Source organism: Schistocerca cancellata, chromosome 11, assembly GCF_023864275.1.
Source record: "Schistocerca cancellata isolate TAMUIC-IGC-003103 chromosome 11, iqSchCanc2.1, whole genome shotgun sequence".
Lineage (NCBI taxonomy): Eukaryota > Metazoa > Arthropoda > Insecta > Orthoptera > Acrididae > Schistocerca > Schistocerca cancellata.
In genome coordinates this window covers 57821710-57839092 of record NC_064636.1, presented here as the reverse complement: position 1 = coordinate 57839092, position 17383 = coordinate 57821710, and the positions used below count along the sequence as shown (strand labels likewise).

General features: G+C 40.6%; 1 long non-coding RNA gene across 1 annotated transcript in view; it reads left to right on the top strand.

Moving 5' to 3' along the window:
- Nucleotides 1-11857: 11857 nt before the first annotated feature.
- LOC126108859 (uncharacterized) overlaps nucleotides 11858-17383 on the top strand; it is a 43574-nt gene continuing 38048 nt past the window's right edge. The window contains exon 1 of the long non-coding RNA XR_007523643.1: nucleotides 11858-12039. This is a non-coding gene — a long non-coding RNA (uncharacterized LOC126108859). The remainder of the gene's footprint in view (nucleotides 12040-17383) is intronic.

Genomic DNA, 17383 nt, shown 5'->3' with positions numbered 1-17383 from the left:
AAGAATTTTCACGCAAAGGTGAAAAAACATAATTCCAGCGAAAAACATTTAACTTCGAGCTTTGGAGGTAAACTACAATAAACGCCTTAAATTTAGAACTGAAAACACCAAAAATATTAAGCAGCTGCAAAGTTAACATTCATCGCATTAAAGACCTCTCCGAAACGCGTCTTTTCATATGATTTGCTGCAAAGTGTCAGAAAATGTAATGATGACGTATAAAAACGCTAACCAAAGATTTTAACTCAAAGTTAGCTTCTAATGATACTTAATAAATACCTGATTATAGAAGACACAGTACGTAAAATTATGGGTAGAGAGTGATCTGCCCACCCCCCTCCCCCTGAATTCTTAGTTGTTTATGTCAGACTAATCTGTAGTGTAACCAGAGGTCTATATTGGCTCCGACTGATAAATGCCGCAGCCTTCCCCAGTATAGAAACCACGAGCCGCGCCTGGTCAAAAACCACTTTGCAGAATCGCTGCGTAATGTAGGCCGTGGTCTCTGTTTTGATACATTCCACCATATTTTGATTTTGCTTCCTTGATTTTATATTTGTTCCAGTCGCTACCCTGTTAGTAAGTCTTGCAACTCTTGATCTCTCTCTTGTACTGTGGCGAGGTCGTCGTAATTTAAGATGCTGACTGTGTTGCATACTTGAGAAAAATAATCGACGATTATGTGCTCTGCGTCTCTAATTTGCCGTATGTCTGTAGTGAATTGGCTGTCGAACTCTGTGTGTTGTAACTCCCCTGTCGAACATTTGTCGCTGATGTTGTGGAATGCTGATATGATAGGTTTATGATCCATGAAAATTGTCACTAGTTGGGCTTCAATGTAAGGGCGAATATGTCTCACACTCTCCTATACCGTCAATAACTCCCTATTGTATGCACTCCATTTTGTCTGTCTGTGCTGTAGCTTCTTCGTCAAAAAAACTCAAAGGCTGCCAATGTCCATTCACTTCTTGGTGTAGTGGTGCTCCAATTGCGGCATGGCTGGCGCCGACCACAATATTCAATGATGCAGCTGGGACAGCGTGGACAAGCAATGCTGCTTCCTCAAGGCTGGTTTGTAATTGGCTGAAAGCGTTATGAATTTCTGTTGCCCATTGTAATATTTGATTGCTCTTGGTATTCTTACTCGCAATCGTATCCATTAGTGGTACCTGGGTGGCAGCTGTTACCGGCAAATGACAGTGGTAAAAATTTACAATGCCTAATAATCGTCTAAGTTGTTTATAGTCCGTTGGCTTTGGTAGATTACACATTGTGGTAAGCTTTTCAGGCTAAGGTCGGAATCCCATCAGCCGAGACTTTTCGACTTAGGAATGTTACCTCGGTTTTGTACATGACGCACTTGTCTTCATTTAGTACCAGTCTATAGTTACACAACCTCTGATGCACTTCACGTATATGCTTGTCGTGAACTTGTGTATCAGCTCAATATGTTAATATGTCATATCGGCCCAAATATGTGAAGCAAAATGGCAAGCCTTGTAACATCTCTTCAATGAATTTCCGCCAGGTTTGGGCTGCACTTTTAAGACCAAATGGCATAAACAAAAACTCAAATGGGCTGAAAGGTGTAATAACTGCTGTCTTTGCAACATCGGTATGTGCCACTGAGATCTGATTGTAAGCTATCTGGCAATCCAACACTGCGAAAAATTTTGCACCAGACAGAGAATAGGTAAATTGTTGGATATTACGTGTCAGTACTTGCGTTCAGCCTACGGTAACCGTCCCTGGGGCGCTATGTGTCGTCCTCTTTGCGCACTATGTGAAACGGGGATGACCATGGGCTGACTGAGCTTCGTATAACAGGAGCACAGAACATATCCTCAAATATCGCTTTAGTCTCAGTCTGTCTTTCTGGAGCTCTCCTATGGACGCGTTGTGTAACCGATGGACCTGGTTCATGCATATATAATGCACTGTATAATGCTTAACACTGCTTGGCTGCACCGAAGTATGTGGGATTGACTGTTTTACTTGCATCAGTAATTACTCCTATTACGTTGTCCACAGGGGCTCTCTGAATTACCTTCACCCTGTCACATTGTGTCCCACTTATAAGGCAGGCATTTGCCAAATCTACAGCCAGTGCAAAGTGCGACAGCACCTAATATGGGTTGCATGATGTCTGCTACGACGAAACACCAACTGTATGGAGTAGGGAAACCAATGTCTATCATCATATCTATGCACTCATACATTTTGATGCTGTAGTTGTTCATGGCTAGCAACTGTAGGGAATCTTGCATTGTGGGCTTAACTGTGCCCTTGACTGGAAGGGTGCTGACCTCTGAACTACTGCCTTTTATAAATCTTAAGCCTGAAATCTTATCAATCACGTACAGCTGACGCGATGTCGTGCCGCGACTCATCGGAAAAGAAGTAAGCATGCCATCATGGGCCTTACCTTTGCCATGTGTTCATCTGCATGTTGCTACAATATGACTCTTCTTAAGCTGGCAGTACCATTTGCGAGTGCTGCAGCCCGTGGTGCCTAATTCGGACTACTCTTGCCATGGGCGCCGAACCATATGTGGTACCAGCAGATATCATCGGCAGCAGTTTGACCTTGAGTGGTATCTAATGGCTGTAGGTTGGATGAACGACGCGACTGCGTCCTCTTACTGGAGTCCGTTTGTAACTACAAGTTCTGTAACTGTGTGACAGTTCTTCCCATTGTGGTGCGTAATTCTCAGAGTTCCCCAGTGATGTCCGGTGACTGTCGACAAGTTGCGGCGGCACAGTTCTGCATGGGCTCCTCCAAAAACAGCGATGCGTATTTGTCACCTTCTGTTGTGACGCTCGTATTTGTCGCTGCTACGCATGTCACAGTGGTTGACTCCAATGTGGCATATGCTCTATCAGCTGCTTGCAGGAATTTATCCAGCAGTTGTCCTTCGTACGCTATTAATATCAACTGTACTTGGGACAGAAGCAGTTGTCGCCAGATATGTAACTCATTAGATATTATGGTACAGTCCACTATCGCTCGTAAATGTCTCTAAAATTCCGTCTTGTTTCTGTCCCCGTGTTTTTTCTGGTAAAGCACTTGTGAAAGCCTCTGCTTGGATAACTTCGTGCAGCGAGTGATTAGCGAAGTCCTTAGGAAAAGGTATGCTTGTTCATGGGGTGGGTGTAGAATCACATCGAAGACTACTGTCGTCGCTCGCTAGTCCAAGTTGCTAATTGCCAGCGTAAATTGTTCATGGTCTTCTGTGATCTGTTGTTGTGCGAAAATGTTTTCCAAGATCGCAAACCATATGTCTGGTTGTGCGGGTGTAAATGGAGGTGCCCGCAGTTGTATGCGCGTCGCAGTTGGCACGAACGAAACATTTTCGGCGCGGGTGTGCGCTCGCGGCGCTGCAGTTATCGCTGGAGTTTGTGATCTCGTCGTGCCTGTCTTGCTGTCGTTTCTCAACGTCGACTCTTCTAAAAATTCGGTCTCTTTTTGCAGTTGCAGGATCTTGTCACCAACGGTTTGTAAAGAACTGTTTGTGCCTTACGTGTTTAACGGATGTAATTCGAAGAATGTTATTGCAACTTACACCGTTTTTGTTTTCGGTGTCACCAATTACGTAGGTCAGAAATCAAACCCACATATACTTTGAGACACTTTTTTACATGCATTGCAGTCGCAAGTACAGCTCTAAACAAAAAACAGAAACAAAGAATAAACATCAAACCATGAAACTCAGCCACTCTTCCAAGTAATGCACTTTACTGGTCGGTCTCTTTTTTTCCCCCGAGATAAATTACAGTTGAAGGAAGGAAATGCGGTTTTATTTACAAAATAGATATTTGGTGAATATATTATCAGATTCCAGACGTTAAGTGTTGTTTTCAGAAACTTCGGATTTTCGCATTTATTGTCCCGCGACTTCAGTTTGTGAAAGCAGTTGTGACGTCGCGCTTTTCTAAAGTAGTTAGTTGATACAAGGTGTGAATAGTATGTATAGTCTTCGACCGTTGACGCATTGTGTTAAATCGCTGGCGAAAGTCGCAGTCAGTGGTGAGTGCCGCAACGGTTTTGCGTGTGTTTGTTGATTTGCACAAATGATTTTTGTGTTGAGTTGATGTTTTTCACCTAATTAGACGTATCCTATTGAATAAACTGCATGGTGAGCATAAAAATGATAAAAATTGTGCAGTAGTTTATAAGAAATACCTCCGATATTTGTTTGTATGTTATGGTTTAACAATTAGTTGTTTTTCTATCAAAACCTATTAAATTAGAAGAGATGAAAGTCGGCTTGGAAAGGAAAAGGCTCGGTATTTCTAAGTATTTTGAGTAGTTTTACACTTCATGGGTAGTTAAGAGTTAACGCGCCAATTCAAATTCCTTCTCACTTGCTGCGTACTGTTTGTTTGCTGGTGCCCTCTGTTAATTTCTTATGTGAAATATACTTGAAGACTTGCTTGTGAACATATTGTCTTCTTATTGCAGTTTTTTCACATATTCTGCCTCATTGTCCAATTATTTTTGAGTATTTTTATGTTTGTATTCACTACTCCCCAAGAGGTAAGCTCTGTTGCTTTTTGTCGGACGAAAAGTTTTCCTCATAGTTCTTGGCGTATTTGTTTTCTTTCTAAGTTGTAGTTCAGTAATGGGCACTGATTGTCATACCGTTTCCACTAGCCTCCTTTATTTTTATTATGCAATTTTTCTTTTGGTGATTTGCATTTTCTGTTGTAGATAATTTATTCGTATTCGATGTTGTTAATTATATTATTTTGTTTCTGCTAATACTGTGACGTGAATGGAATATGACATTTTCATTGGCAATGGAAACGAAAGCTATAGTGAAAGAGATCTATGTGTTTTGTCTGGAGAGTGTAGTCATTGTTTTGGTCTTCTATCCGAAGATTGGTTTGATGCAGCTCTTCATGCTACTCCATCCTGTGCAGGCTTCTTCATTTCCAAATGACTACTGCAACCAATATCCTTTTGAACCTGATTACTGATTCATGTCTTGGTTTCTTCCTGGAATTTTTATAAACACGTCCTTTCAGTATTAAATTGGTGAACCCTTAATGTATTGAAATGCGGCCTATTAACCAGTCCCTTCTGTTAGTCACGTTATGTCACATATTTCTTTTCTCCCCATTTGTCTTCATCATCTCCTCATTGATTACCCGATTTACCTATATTATCAACATTCTTTTACACTACCATGTTTCAAAATGTTCTATTCCCTTCGTGTATGAATTGGTTATCATCCACATTTTGCTTTTGTACAAGACCATGTTCCACACAAATACCTTATGAAAAGATTTCCTAACACTTAAATCTATGTTCGATCTTGACAAATTTTTCTTCTTCAGAAACCCTTTTCTTGCCACTGCTAGTCTTCATTCACATCCTCTCTACTTTGGCCATTATCAGTTATTTTACAGCAAAACTCATCAACTACCTTTAATGTATATTTTCCTAATCTAATTCCCTAAGTATCACACAATTTAATTTGGCTATGTTCATTATAGTACCTTTGTTTCGCTTTTGTTGATGTTTATCTTATGCCCTATCAAGAAACCATCAATTCTGCTCACCTGCTCTTCTAATCTGCTGTCTGTGATAGAGCTACAGTTTTGGTGGCAAACCAGAAAGTTATTTCTTCTTAATCTTGAAATTTAATTCATGTAAATTTTTCTTATTTGTCCTGTACAACATGCTCAGTGTACAGAATGAGTAGCATCGAGGGTAGATTACAGTCCAATCTCACTTCCTTCTCAACCACTGCTTCTCTTTCATGTCCCTTTACTCTTTATAACTGCCTTCTGGTTTGTGTAAAAGTTCTGTATAATGTTTACACTCCCTGTAGGTTACATCTGCTACCTTCAGATTTTCAGAGGGTGTCTTTGTCAGTAGCTTTCTCCATATCTGTAATTAAGCATACATTTGGCTTTTGTTAAAATCTCTCTTCTAATATAAGTCGTAGGGTCGATATTCCCTAGTATGTTCCTACATTTCTCCGAAATTCGAACTGATGTTCCTTGAGGAGAGCTTTGCCGGTTTTTCCACTCTTATGAAAATAATTTGTTAGTATTTTGCCACAGTGACATATTAAATTGATAGTTTTGTAATATTCTTACCTGTCAGTATTGTGGTATAGACAATCAATAGTCGGTGTTACAGATGGGTATGACAGAAGCTTTTGAAATGTGGTGGTCCACTGGAAGGCAAAACCCAGAGTTGTGATCATTGTGCTTTGATCATTGACAGCATCAAGATGGGTTGGGGGAGGGGGGCACTCATTATATCTGCGGCCAAACGTAACACATGGAATATTTAATTCCGGCAATAGAATTACTCTTAACAGGACAATTGTAGGGGTTTTGAGCAGGGTCAAACTAAATATATAATGGTAAGAATAGTGATTCCATTGGAACTACTCACGGCCTTGGGAGAGCCAGTCCTGTCAAAACTCTACCATCTGGTGAGCAAGATGTATGAAACAAGCGAAATACCCTCAGACTTCAAGAAGAATATAATAATTCCAATCCCAAAGAAAGCAGGTGTTGACAGATGTGAAAATTACCGAACTGTCAGTTTAATAAGCCACAGCTGCAAAATACGAACACGAATTCTTTACAGACGAATGGAAAAACTAGTAGAAGCCGACCTCGGGGAGGATCAGTTTGGATTCCGTAGAAACACTGGAACACGTGAGGCAATGCTGACCCTACGACTTATCTTAGAAGAAAGATTAAGGAAAGGCAAACCTACGTTTCTAGCATTTGTGGACTTAGAGAATGCTTTTGACAATGTTGACTGGAATACTCTCTTTCAAATTCTAAAGGTGGCTGGGGTAAAATACAGGGAGCGAAAGGCTATTTACAATTTGTACAGAAAGCAGACGGCAGTTATAAAGAGTCAAGGGGCATGAAAGGGAAGCAGTGGTTGGGAAGGGAGTGAGACAGGGTTGTAGCCTCTCCCTGATGTTATTCAATCTGTATATTGAGCAAGCAGTAAAGGAAACGAAAGAAAAATTCGGAGTAGGTATTAAAATCCATGGGGAAGAAATAAAAACTTTTGAGGTTTGCTGATGACATTGTAATTCTGTCAGAGACAGCAAAGGACTTGGAAGAGCAGTTGAATGGAATGGACAGTGTCTTGAAAGGAGGATATAAGATGAACATCAACAAAAGCAAAACGAGGATAATGGAATGTAGTCGAATTAAGTCGGTTGATGCTGAGGGAATTAGATTAGGAAATGAGACACTGAAAGTAGTTTTGCTATTTGGGGAGCAAAATAACTGATGACGGTCGAAGTAGAGAGGATATAAAATGTAGACTGGCAATGGCGAGGAAAGCGTTTCTAAAGAACAGAAATTTGTTAACATCGAGTATTGATTTGAGTGTCAGGAAGTCGTTTCTGAAAGTATTTGTATGGAGTGTAGCTATGTATGGAAGTGAAACATGGACGATAAATAGTTTGGACAAGAAGAGAATAGAAGGTTTCGAAATGTGGTACTACAGAAGAATGCTGATAATTAGATGGATAGATCACATAACTAATGAGGAAGTATTGAATAGGATTGGGGAGAAGAGAAGTTTGTGGCACAACTTGACCAGAAGAAGGGATCGGTTGGTAGGACATGTTCTGAGGCATCAAGGGATCACCAATTTAGTATTGGAGGGCAGCGTGGAGGGTAAAAATCGTAGAGGGAGACCAAGAGATAAGCAGATTCAGAAGGATGTATGTTGCAGTAGGTACTGGGAGATGAAGAAGCTTGCACAGGAAAGGGTAGCATGGAGAGCTGCATCAATCCAGTCTCAGGACTGAAGACAACAACAACAACAACAACAAGAATAGTGACACTACTCCAAAACAAATATTAACCAAAAAGTCAAGCCCACAAAAATATCAACATTCAACATAATAATGCAGTGAGGAAAGCCGTTGTATCGTAAATTTTGCTCAACCTGTAAATCTCAAACGTAGACCAACGCACTTGCTTACAACTCAAAAACCCAGTATTGCAAAGTGTGCTTGATGTAGAGAGCTCATACAAATCCCTGGATGCTGTGAACCCACAAACAACTCCAAAACTTGATACCACAAATTTCACTTGACCTACACTCCTGGAAATGGAAAAAAGAACACATTGACACCGGTGTGTCAGACCCACCATACTTGCTCCGGACACTGCGAGAGGGCTGTACAAGCAATGATCACACGCACGGCACAGCGGACACACCAGGAACCACGGTGTTGGCCGTCGAATGGCGCTAGCTGCGCAGCATTTGTGCACCGCCGCCGTCAGTGTCAGCCAGTTTGCCGTGGCATACGGAGCTCCATCGCAGTCTTTAACACTGGTAGCATGCCGCGACAGCGTGGACGTGAACCATATGTGCAGTTGACGGACTTTGAGCGAGGGCGTATAGTGGGCATGCGGGAGGCCGGGTGGACGTACTGCCGAATTGCTCAACACGTGGGGCGTGAGGTCTCCACAGTACATCGATGTTGTCGCCAGTGGTCGGCGGAAGGTGCACGTGCCTGTCGACCTGGGACCGGACCGCAGCGACGCACGGATGCATGCCAAGACCGTAGGATCCTACGCAGTGCCGTAGGGGACCGCACCGCCACTTCCCAGCAAATTAGGGACACTGTTGCACCTGGGGTATCGGCGAGGACCATTCGCAACCGTCTCCATGAAGCTGGGCTACGGTCCCGCACACCGTTAGGCCGTCTTCCGCTCACGCCCCAACATCGTGCCGTGCAGGTGAGCGCCACAATCAGGACTGCATACGACCGAGGCACACAGGGCCAACACCCGGCATCATGGTGTGGGGAGCGATCTCCTACACTGGCCGTACACCACTGGTGATCGTCGAGGGGACACTGAATAGTGCACGGTACATCCAAACCGTCATCGAACCCATCGTTCTACCATTCCTAGACCGGCAAGGGAACTTGCTGTTCCAACAGGACATTGCACGTCCGCATGTATCCCGTGCCACCCAACGTGCTCTAGAAGGTGTAAGTCAACTACCCTGGCCAGCAAGATCTCCGGATCTGTCCCCCATTGAGCATGTTTGGGACTGGATGAAGCGTCGTCTCACGCGGTCTGCACGTCCAGCACGAACGCTGGTCCAACTGAGGCGCCAGGTGGAAATGGCATGGCAAGCCGTTCCACAGGACTGCATCCAGCATCTCTACGATCGTCTCCATGGGAGAATAGCAGCCTGCGTTGCTGCGAAAGGTGGATATACACTGTACTAGTGCCGACATTGTGCATGCTCTGTTGCCTGTGTCTATGTGCCTGTGGTTCTGTCAGTGTGATCATGTGATGTATCTGACCCCAGGAATGTGTCAATAAAGTTTCCCCTTCCTGGGACAATGAATTCACGGTGTTCTTATTTCAATTTCCAGGAGTGTATATGACAGCTGAAATGAAACCAACACACTCAAATCATCAGCTCTGTTACCCAAGCCTTAACAAGAAAGACCCCAAAATTGTGAAAAAATTGCGTCATGACCAATTTTGATACACAGAAACAACTATGAACACAAAAGTGCATACTATACATATTATAATTAAAAACAAATAAAATCATAAAAATAACAATGTATAACACATTGTAGAAATAAGTCACATTACCATGCAATCTTTATAGAAGATTGTGACTATGAGTAAAAGTGTTATACATCAGATTTATAACAAAACTTTAGGAGATTTTGTCAAATTACCAAAATTATTTTTTCTGTGTTCTTTCTCTGTTACATGCCTAACAGATGTAACCTAATTTATTTTAATCACAAAAATCTAATTCTATTTTGTCATTAGTTGTTATCCTAACTGTATTAGTTATAAATAATGTAGGAAAAGTCAAGAGTGCTACCGATCATAAAGAAACATGTCAAGTTGCAGACAGGTGCAATTAAAACACTTGCATAAAGCTTTCAGCCTCAGTCTTCATCAGTTAAAGAGAGACACACACCATTCACACACACAAGCAAGCACACCTTACTCACTTGCAACCACCAACTCTAGCATCTCGGTCGTGTGAGCATGAGGTGTATTTGCTTGTGTGTGTCTCTCTTCTACTGATGAAGGCTGTCACCAAAAGCTTTATGTAAGTATCTTTTAATTGCACCTGTCTGCAACTTGACATGTTTCTGTACAATAAGTAGCAATCTGTCTTTTCCTACATTGTTGATATTCGTACCTGGAGTTTCTGTTGTATTAGTTACAATTATTTGTAAATTAAAAGGTATGTGACAACTATTAACAGCAGGAGCAATGGCAAGTTTAACTTCTGAATGTCACATGCCTAAAATAATAATAATAATAATAATAACAAAAGCAAAAAAGTAAAAATACATCCAACTGGGTGAGGAAGTGAAGGACATGTGGCATCAGGATAAAGTTGACATTATACCAATTATACTATCAACTACAGGAGTCATACCACACAATATCCAACAGTACATCAACGCAATACATCTACATCCAAACGTATATATACAACTACAGAAATCCGCAATTATTGATACATGTTCAATTACCCGAAAGTTCCTAAATGCAATGCAACATATACCGTACAGTTAAAAGGAAGTTGTGCGTGTCCAAGGTCCACATCACATTCCATTTTTAACCAATCATAACATCTGAGAAAGGAAAGAAATAATAATAATAATAATACTGTGAAATGCCTCTCAAAGGAATATGAGTTGCAGTACTTGTGCAGAGAAAGAACAAGTGCAGGGTAGATGAATGTGAAAAGCTGCATGGAACCATTGTTTCGAAATTTATTACTCCTTTGTGTGATACGTGTCGCATGACTTCCTTTTAACTGTATGGTATATGTTACATTGCATTTAGGAACTTTCGGGTAATTGAACATATGTCAATAATTACAGATTTCTGTAGTTGTTTATATACGTTTGGATGTAGCTGTATTGCGTTGATGTACTGGTGGATATTGTGTGGTATGACTCCTGTAGTTGATAGTATAATTGGTATAATGTCAACTTTATCCTGATGCCACATGTCCTTGACTTCCTCAGCCAGTTGGATGTATTTTTACTTTTTTGCTGTAAAATGAAAATTGAAGAAAGTTTTCCATTTCTCAATAAAAGCTGAACTCTAAATTTCATTATGATCGCTGTCATATGATGTAAAGATTAGACTCTTCGCTTATAGGAACTGATTTGCGCAGAACTGTTCTGTAAATTAAGTGAGCTGTTTGGATGCGTCAAAATTCTTTGCACAAATTTAGCTAAGTTGTTTTTAACATTTGAAAAGCTGTTTTGTTTATGGTGCTTAAAAGTAGAATACTTTTATACATAGCAGTTTTTTTTTTTTTTAAGAAAATCAGCATTATGAATTCCTTTATCAGATGGTGGAGTGAAACTTAAAATTCGTTTGTAAGGATAGCAGTGAGGATTATCTGAAAAGTATTACTACTGTCTTCATTTTTCAGGTAGCAGCCATGCGTAGAAATGAAGAAAAGCTGTTGCAGGCTACTGTTACAGTCCGTAATGAGTGTACTAGTCTCCTATGGAAGTACCAGACCTTAATTCTTCGAAAACTGAGGTTACAATGAGAGTATTATTGGATCAGTTGGAAGATGCAATGCACTCATTGCAGGTTTTCATATTTTCGAGGCAATTGTGGCGGCTGTGTATCAATAGAACTATATTATGTGATGAGGAAGAGAAATCTTGTGACATGGATCACCTCATTCTGCCACTTGGGATTACTTTAGATACATTGAGAGTTGGCGTTACATGATTTACCCGAGGATAATTGGTGGAGTGGAACAATAAGCTTAAGGTATTTGTGGTATCGCAACTGAGTTGTTGAAATAAGCGATTGGGACTCAACAGCAAACAGGACAAATCCCCAGCAGAAAATGATCGCAGACATGTAATTTTTGTACAATACTGAGATTGGAATGTGTACAGAACAAACGTTTTATGTAAGTACTACTCAAAGATGAAGAGGAAATCGTGGTTGCTCCATCGAGCCAATTGGAATACTGCTCACCAAATTTGGATTATGTTTTCTTACATGGTAAGTTGTGATAGTACAAATTTTGGACTCAGTGTGCTTTTTAGGTTTTCTCTGTTTTATCCTTTGTTTCATTTATCTCTGTGATGCCATTTTTTTGTGTGACTCGTTGAAAGATTTCTCCTGAAAATTCAGATTTCCCGAATGAACCTTAGAGCTGTACAAACCGACCTCCCTGTGAAGTGAAACAACAAGATGCCTGTTAATGCTTAATTTATGCTGTGTTTTGTTGGTGTGGTGATAATGTTTTTGGTTTGAGATCTTTGACTTCAGTGTGATCCTACATATAAAACTTTGAACAATGCTGAGCAGACTGATTCTGAGTTTGAACTCAATCCGTGATATGTACAAATTACTGAAATATCCTAGGCTTTAAGAGTTGATTCTGCCAATATTTTGTGTTACATACAAGAGCTTAGTGTAATTTGCTTTCGCTAATTATACAGACAGATTTTTATCTTCAGGCTAGTAGAATGATCTGCTTGCAGATGATGTGACTAGGTGAGTCATGTTGAGCACATTGTGAGTATTCACGTCACAGACTTGTCTGCAGAGTGCGAGCTATATTGTGGCAGAACTCTTTTTAATTGAAGTGAATACATAGTGCACCGTGGGGTGATCACACTGTTACAGAAATAATTCAAAAGCCAAGATCGCTCAAATACTGTTTACTGGATAACTGGTTTCAGCACACTAAAGGTGCCATCATGGGATCTGAATGTAGATTAACATGAGGCAGACCAGCTGATATGATTTTATATCAGCTGGTCTGCCTCACGTATCGTTATATCCAAATGCTTTATGAATGTTAATCTACATTCAGATCCGATTATGGCACCTCTAGTGTGTTGAAACCATTTATCCAGTAAACAGTATTGAAACAATCTTGTCTTTTGAATTATTTCCTTTTAATTGAGGCTCATTGCTGGCATGACTGACACATGGAAGTCATTACAATGCTGATTGGGTAGAGGTGATGAATGAAGATTTTAAGCATTGATTGGGTAGAGGTGATGAATGAAGATTTTAAGCATATGTCAATAAGTTGCGTTACTCATGAATGTCAGAGTTGATGGTTTCAATAACTTTTTGTTAATTCAAGAGTGGCATCTGTTCTTACTTCCATCATTTATTATGCACAAATGGGTGAGTTGGTAACACTATTGCTACAAATTTCTTACTGCACAATGAGTGATTTGTGGAGTTGACAATAACTGGGCAGTTGTTTGCAGTATTTGCACAAAAAAGAATTTGTAGCAGAAGACACATTGTGGTTGATTAGCTACTTAAAATTAGACAGTGTATTAGTACTCTACACTCTTGTTTTGTATAACAGTTACTGTTAGTGCTGTATGCATACAAAATACCTGGGTCGACAGAAGCGTCTTATCCCACGCATCGGTTTTGACCCGTGACGTAAGGGTGTTGTCGTGTGTGACGTCATGACGGCGCGGAGTTTGGTTTGTGAGTGTAGCATGTTTGTAGATGTTGTTGTGTTGTGATTTGTTGTGTTTTCTGGTGGTATGTTCACGGTTTTCGTTTGTGTGGTGTAATGGGCTCAGTTTGCTTTTGCTTATTATCCAGAATTGTTAGAGTGTCGGCTGTGTTTGTAATGGAATTTGTTTCAGTGAGTTAACAATTTTGTGTGAAGGTTAATGTAGTGTTGTTCGCTGTACATCGTGTGGTAATTTTAGTAAGGTTAATCGGTTGTTGTTTTTGTTCAGGAATGGATGTGACGGATAAAATTAACTGTGCACAGGTCAAGGGAAGTGTTCGATCCCAATGTGTGGCTGTGTATGTTGATATTGGTATTGGGAGATGTTTTTGAGCTATATAGGCCAAGGGAAGTGTTTGATCCTAATTTATGGGATCGGAGCTGCTGTTGAGATATAGTTCAAGGGAAGTGTCCGATTCCAGATGATATTGTGTTTAGTGGTGTTTGGGGAGTTTTGTGATGTCGGTTTTTTTCGTCGTTTTGTGTGGTTTGGTATGGGGATGGGGGTCGACAGAAGCGTCCGATCCCACGCGTCGGCTTTGACCCGTGACGTAAGGGTGTTGTTGTGTGTGACGTCATGACGGCGCGGAGTTTGGTTTGAGTGTGGCTGTCTCCAGTTCTGTTTTATCTTATTTTGTTTACTTTTCTGATCTGTTTGTTCTATCTCGTGAGATTTTTTTTGAAATTTAAAAACGCTTATTACTTATTTTAATTATCTGTTTCCTCCAATTTCTGTTTTAGTTTATTATATTTATCTTTCTGATCTGTTCGTTCTATCCCGTGAGATTTTTTTTTAAAAAAAGACAAAAAAACACTAATCAGCTACTGAAGCATCTTTATCTTCTATGGGTTGCAGGGGTTACGACCCCTGGGGAGGTGGGTGGGTATTCATGCATGGCTGTCTTCACTTACACATTGTAGCTACGCAAGACGTCTAAATTTGTTTATATTTAGTTTGCCCCCCCCCCACCCAAAACACCCCATTTCCCGCGCTTGTCCCGTTAGTGTCATTAGGCTTCTTGTGGAAAGTGTGTGTGTTTGTTTTTGTTTCCGCCATATTTGTGACATCATGGGTCAAAGCAGACGGGCGGGATCGGACGCTTCCGTATTTCCGGGGATGGGTGTCTAAATTTGTTTATATTTAGTTTCCCCCCACCCAAAAACACCCCATTTCCCATGCTTGTCCCGTTAGTGTCATTAGGCTTTTTGTGGAAAGTGTGTGTGTTTGTTTTTCGATGTATTTTCGTCCTCATAATGTGTACGTACCGACTTTATATGTGCCATATTGGAATCGTGATTTATGGTCGTTTCCGCCATATTTGTGACGTCACGGGTCAAAGCAGACGGACGGGATCAGACACTTCCGTATTTCCAAATCCCGTTCTATTAATAGCAATGTAGTAGCGAGCACATAGGAACCCTCATTCCACTGAAAAGATGAGTGAATTAAGTGTTAGTGTCAGTGTTGTTGAGAAACAGCCGAAATCATTAAACTTGAACAAAGTTCCAGGGCCCAATGGAATCCCTGTCAGATTCCTTACTGAATTTGCAGCTGTGTTAGTTCCTCTTTTAACTATAATTCAGTGTAGATTCCTCAAATAAAATATGGTGCCCAGCTCTTGGACAAAAGCACAGGTCACACCAACTACAAGAAGGGTTGTAGAAGTGATCCAGAAAACTACTGTAAAATATCCTTTACATCAATTCATTGTAGAATATGAGAACATATCCTGAGCTCAAATGTAATGGCATATCTTGAACAGTATGACCTTCTCCATGCCAACCAGCTTGGATTCCAGAAACATTGATCATGTGAAACTCGACTCGCACTTTTCTCATGTGAAATACTGAAAGCTTTGGATCAATGCAATCAGGTTGATGCTGTCTTTCTTGCTTTCTGAAAAAAATTTGACTCAGTACCACACTTACGTTTATTGTCAATGGTATGATCGTATGGCGTTTCAACTGAAATTTGTGGCTGGCTTGAGGACTTTTTGATAGGGAGGGCGCAACCTGTTATCTTAGCTGGAGAATCGTCATCAGGTGTAGGAGTAACTTTATGTGTGCCTCAGGGAAGTGTGTTGGGAGTTATGCTGTTGATGTTGTGTATTAATGACCTTGCAGACAATATTAGTAGTAAAGTCAGACTCTGTGCAGATGATGCACTTATCTGTAATGAAGTACTATCTGAAAGAAGCAGCATAAATAGTCAGATTTCAGATTGGCGCAAAGAATGCCAGCTTGCTTTAAATGTTCAGAAATGTAAAGTTGTGAACTTCACGAAGAAATAAAACAGTATCCTACGACTATAATAAAATCGAAGAGTCACTGTTGAAATCGACCAACTCGTACAAATACATGGGCGTAACACTTTATGGGAATGTGAAGTAGAATGGTCACATAGGCTGAATTGAGAATAAAGCAGATGGTAGACTTCAGTTTATTGATAGAATACTGGGTAAGTGCAATCAGTCTACAAAGGAGATAGCTTACAAATCATTGTGTGATCGGTTCTAGGTTATCGCCTAGGTGTGTGGGACTTAAACCGAATAGGACTAACGGGGGATATTGAACGTATGCAGAGAAGGGTGGCATGAATTGCCACAGGTTTGTTTGACCCGTGGGAGAGTATCACAGAAATGTTGAAGAAACTGAATTGCAGGCTCTTGAAGATAGGTGTAATCCCAAGAAAGTCCGCTAACAAAGTTTAAAGAACTGGATTTAAATAATGACTCTAGGAGTATACTACAACTCCATACATATTGCTCACATAGGGATCATTGGCTTCAGATTAGAACAATTACAGAATGCACTCATGATGACATTTACACTTATTGTCAAAAGTGTTATCATATGGGATATCGAGTGAAATTTGTGACTGGATTGACTTTTTGGTAGGGAGGACACAGTATGTTATCTTCGATGGAGAGTCATCATTGTGTGTAGAAGTAGCTTCAGGTGTGCCCCAGGAAGTGTTTTAGGACCCTTGCTGTTAATGTTGTGTATTAATGACCTTGCAGACAATATTAAAAGTAAAATCAGGTGTTGTGCAGATGATGCAGTTATCTATAATGAAGTACTATCTGAAAGAAGGCACCTAAATATTCAGTCAGATCGTGATAACATTTCAAAGTGGTGCAGAGATTGGAAACTTCATTTAAATGTTCATAAATGTAAAATTTTGCACTTCACAAAGTGAAAAAAACATGGGATGCTGTGGCTATAATATCAATGAGTCACTGTTGGAATCGACCAACTTTCACAAATACCTGCGTGTACCACTTTGTAGAAACGTGAATTATGGAATGGTCACATAGGATCAGTCATGGGTAAAGCAGGTGGTAGACGTCTGTTGATCAGTAGAATACTGAGGAAGTGCAGTCAGCCCACAAAGAAGATTGCTTGCAAATCACTTGTGTGATTGGCTCTAGAATATTGCTGAAGTGTGTGGGACCCATGCCAGATACGACATATACAGAAAAGGGCAGCCTGAATGGTCACAGGTTTGTTTAACCCATGGGAGAGTATACTGAAGGAACTGAACTAAAAGACTGTTGCTGGCCGGTGTGGCCTTGCGGTTCTAGGTGCGACAGTCTGGAACCGCGTGACCGCTACGGTCGCAGGTTCGAATCCTGCCTCGGGCATGGATGTGTGTGATGTCCTTAGGTTAGTTAGGTTTAAGTAGTTCTAAGTTCTAGGGAACTGATGACCACAGATGTTGAGTCCCATAGTGCTCAGAGCCATTTGAAAAGACTGTTGAAGATAGACATAAATTGTCCCGAGAAAATCTATTAACAAAGTTTCAAGAATCGTTTTTAATTTAATACTGTAGATAATTACTGTACGCACAGA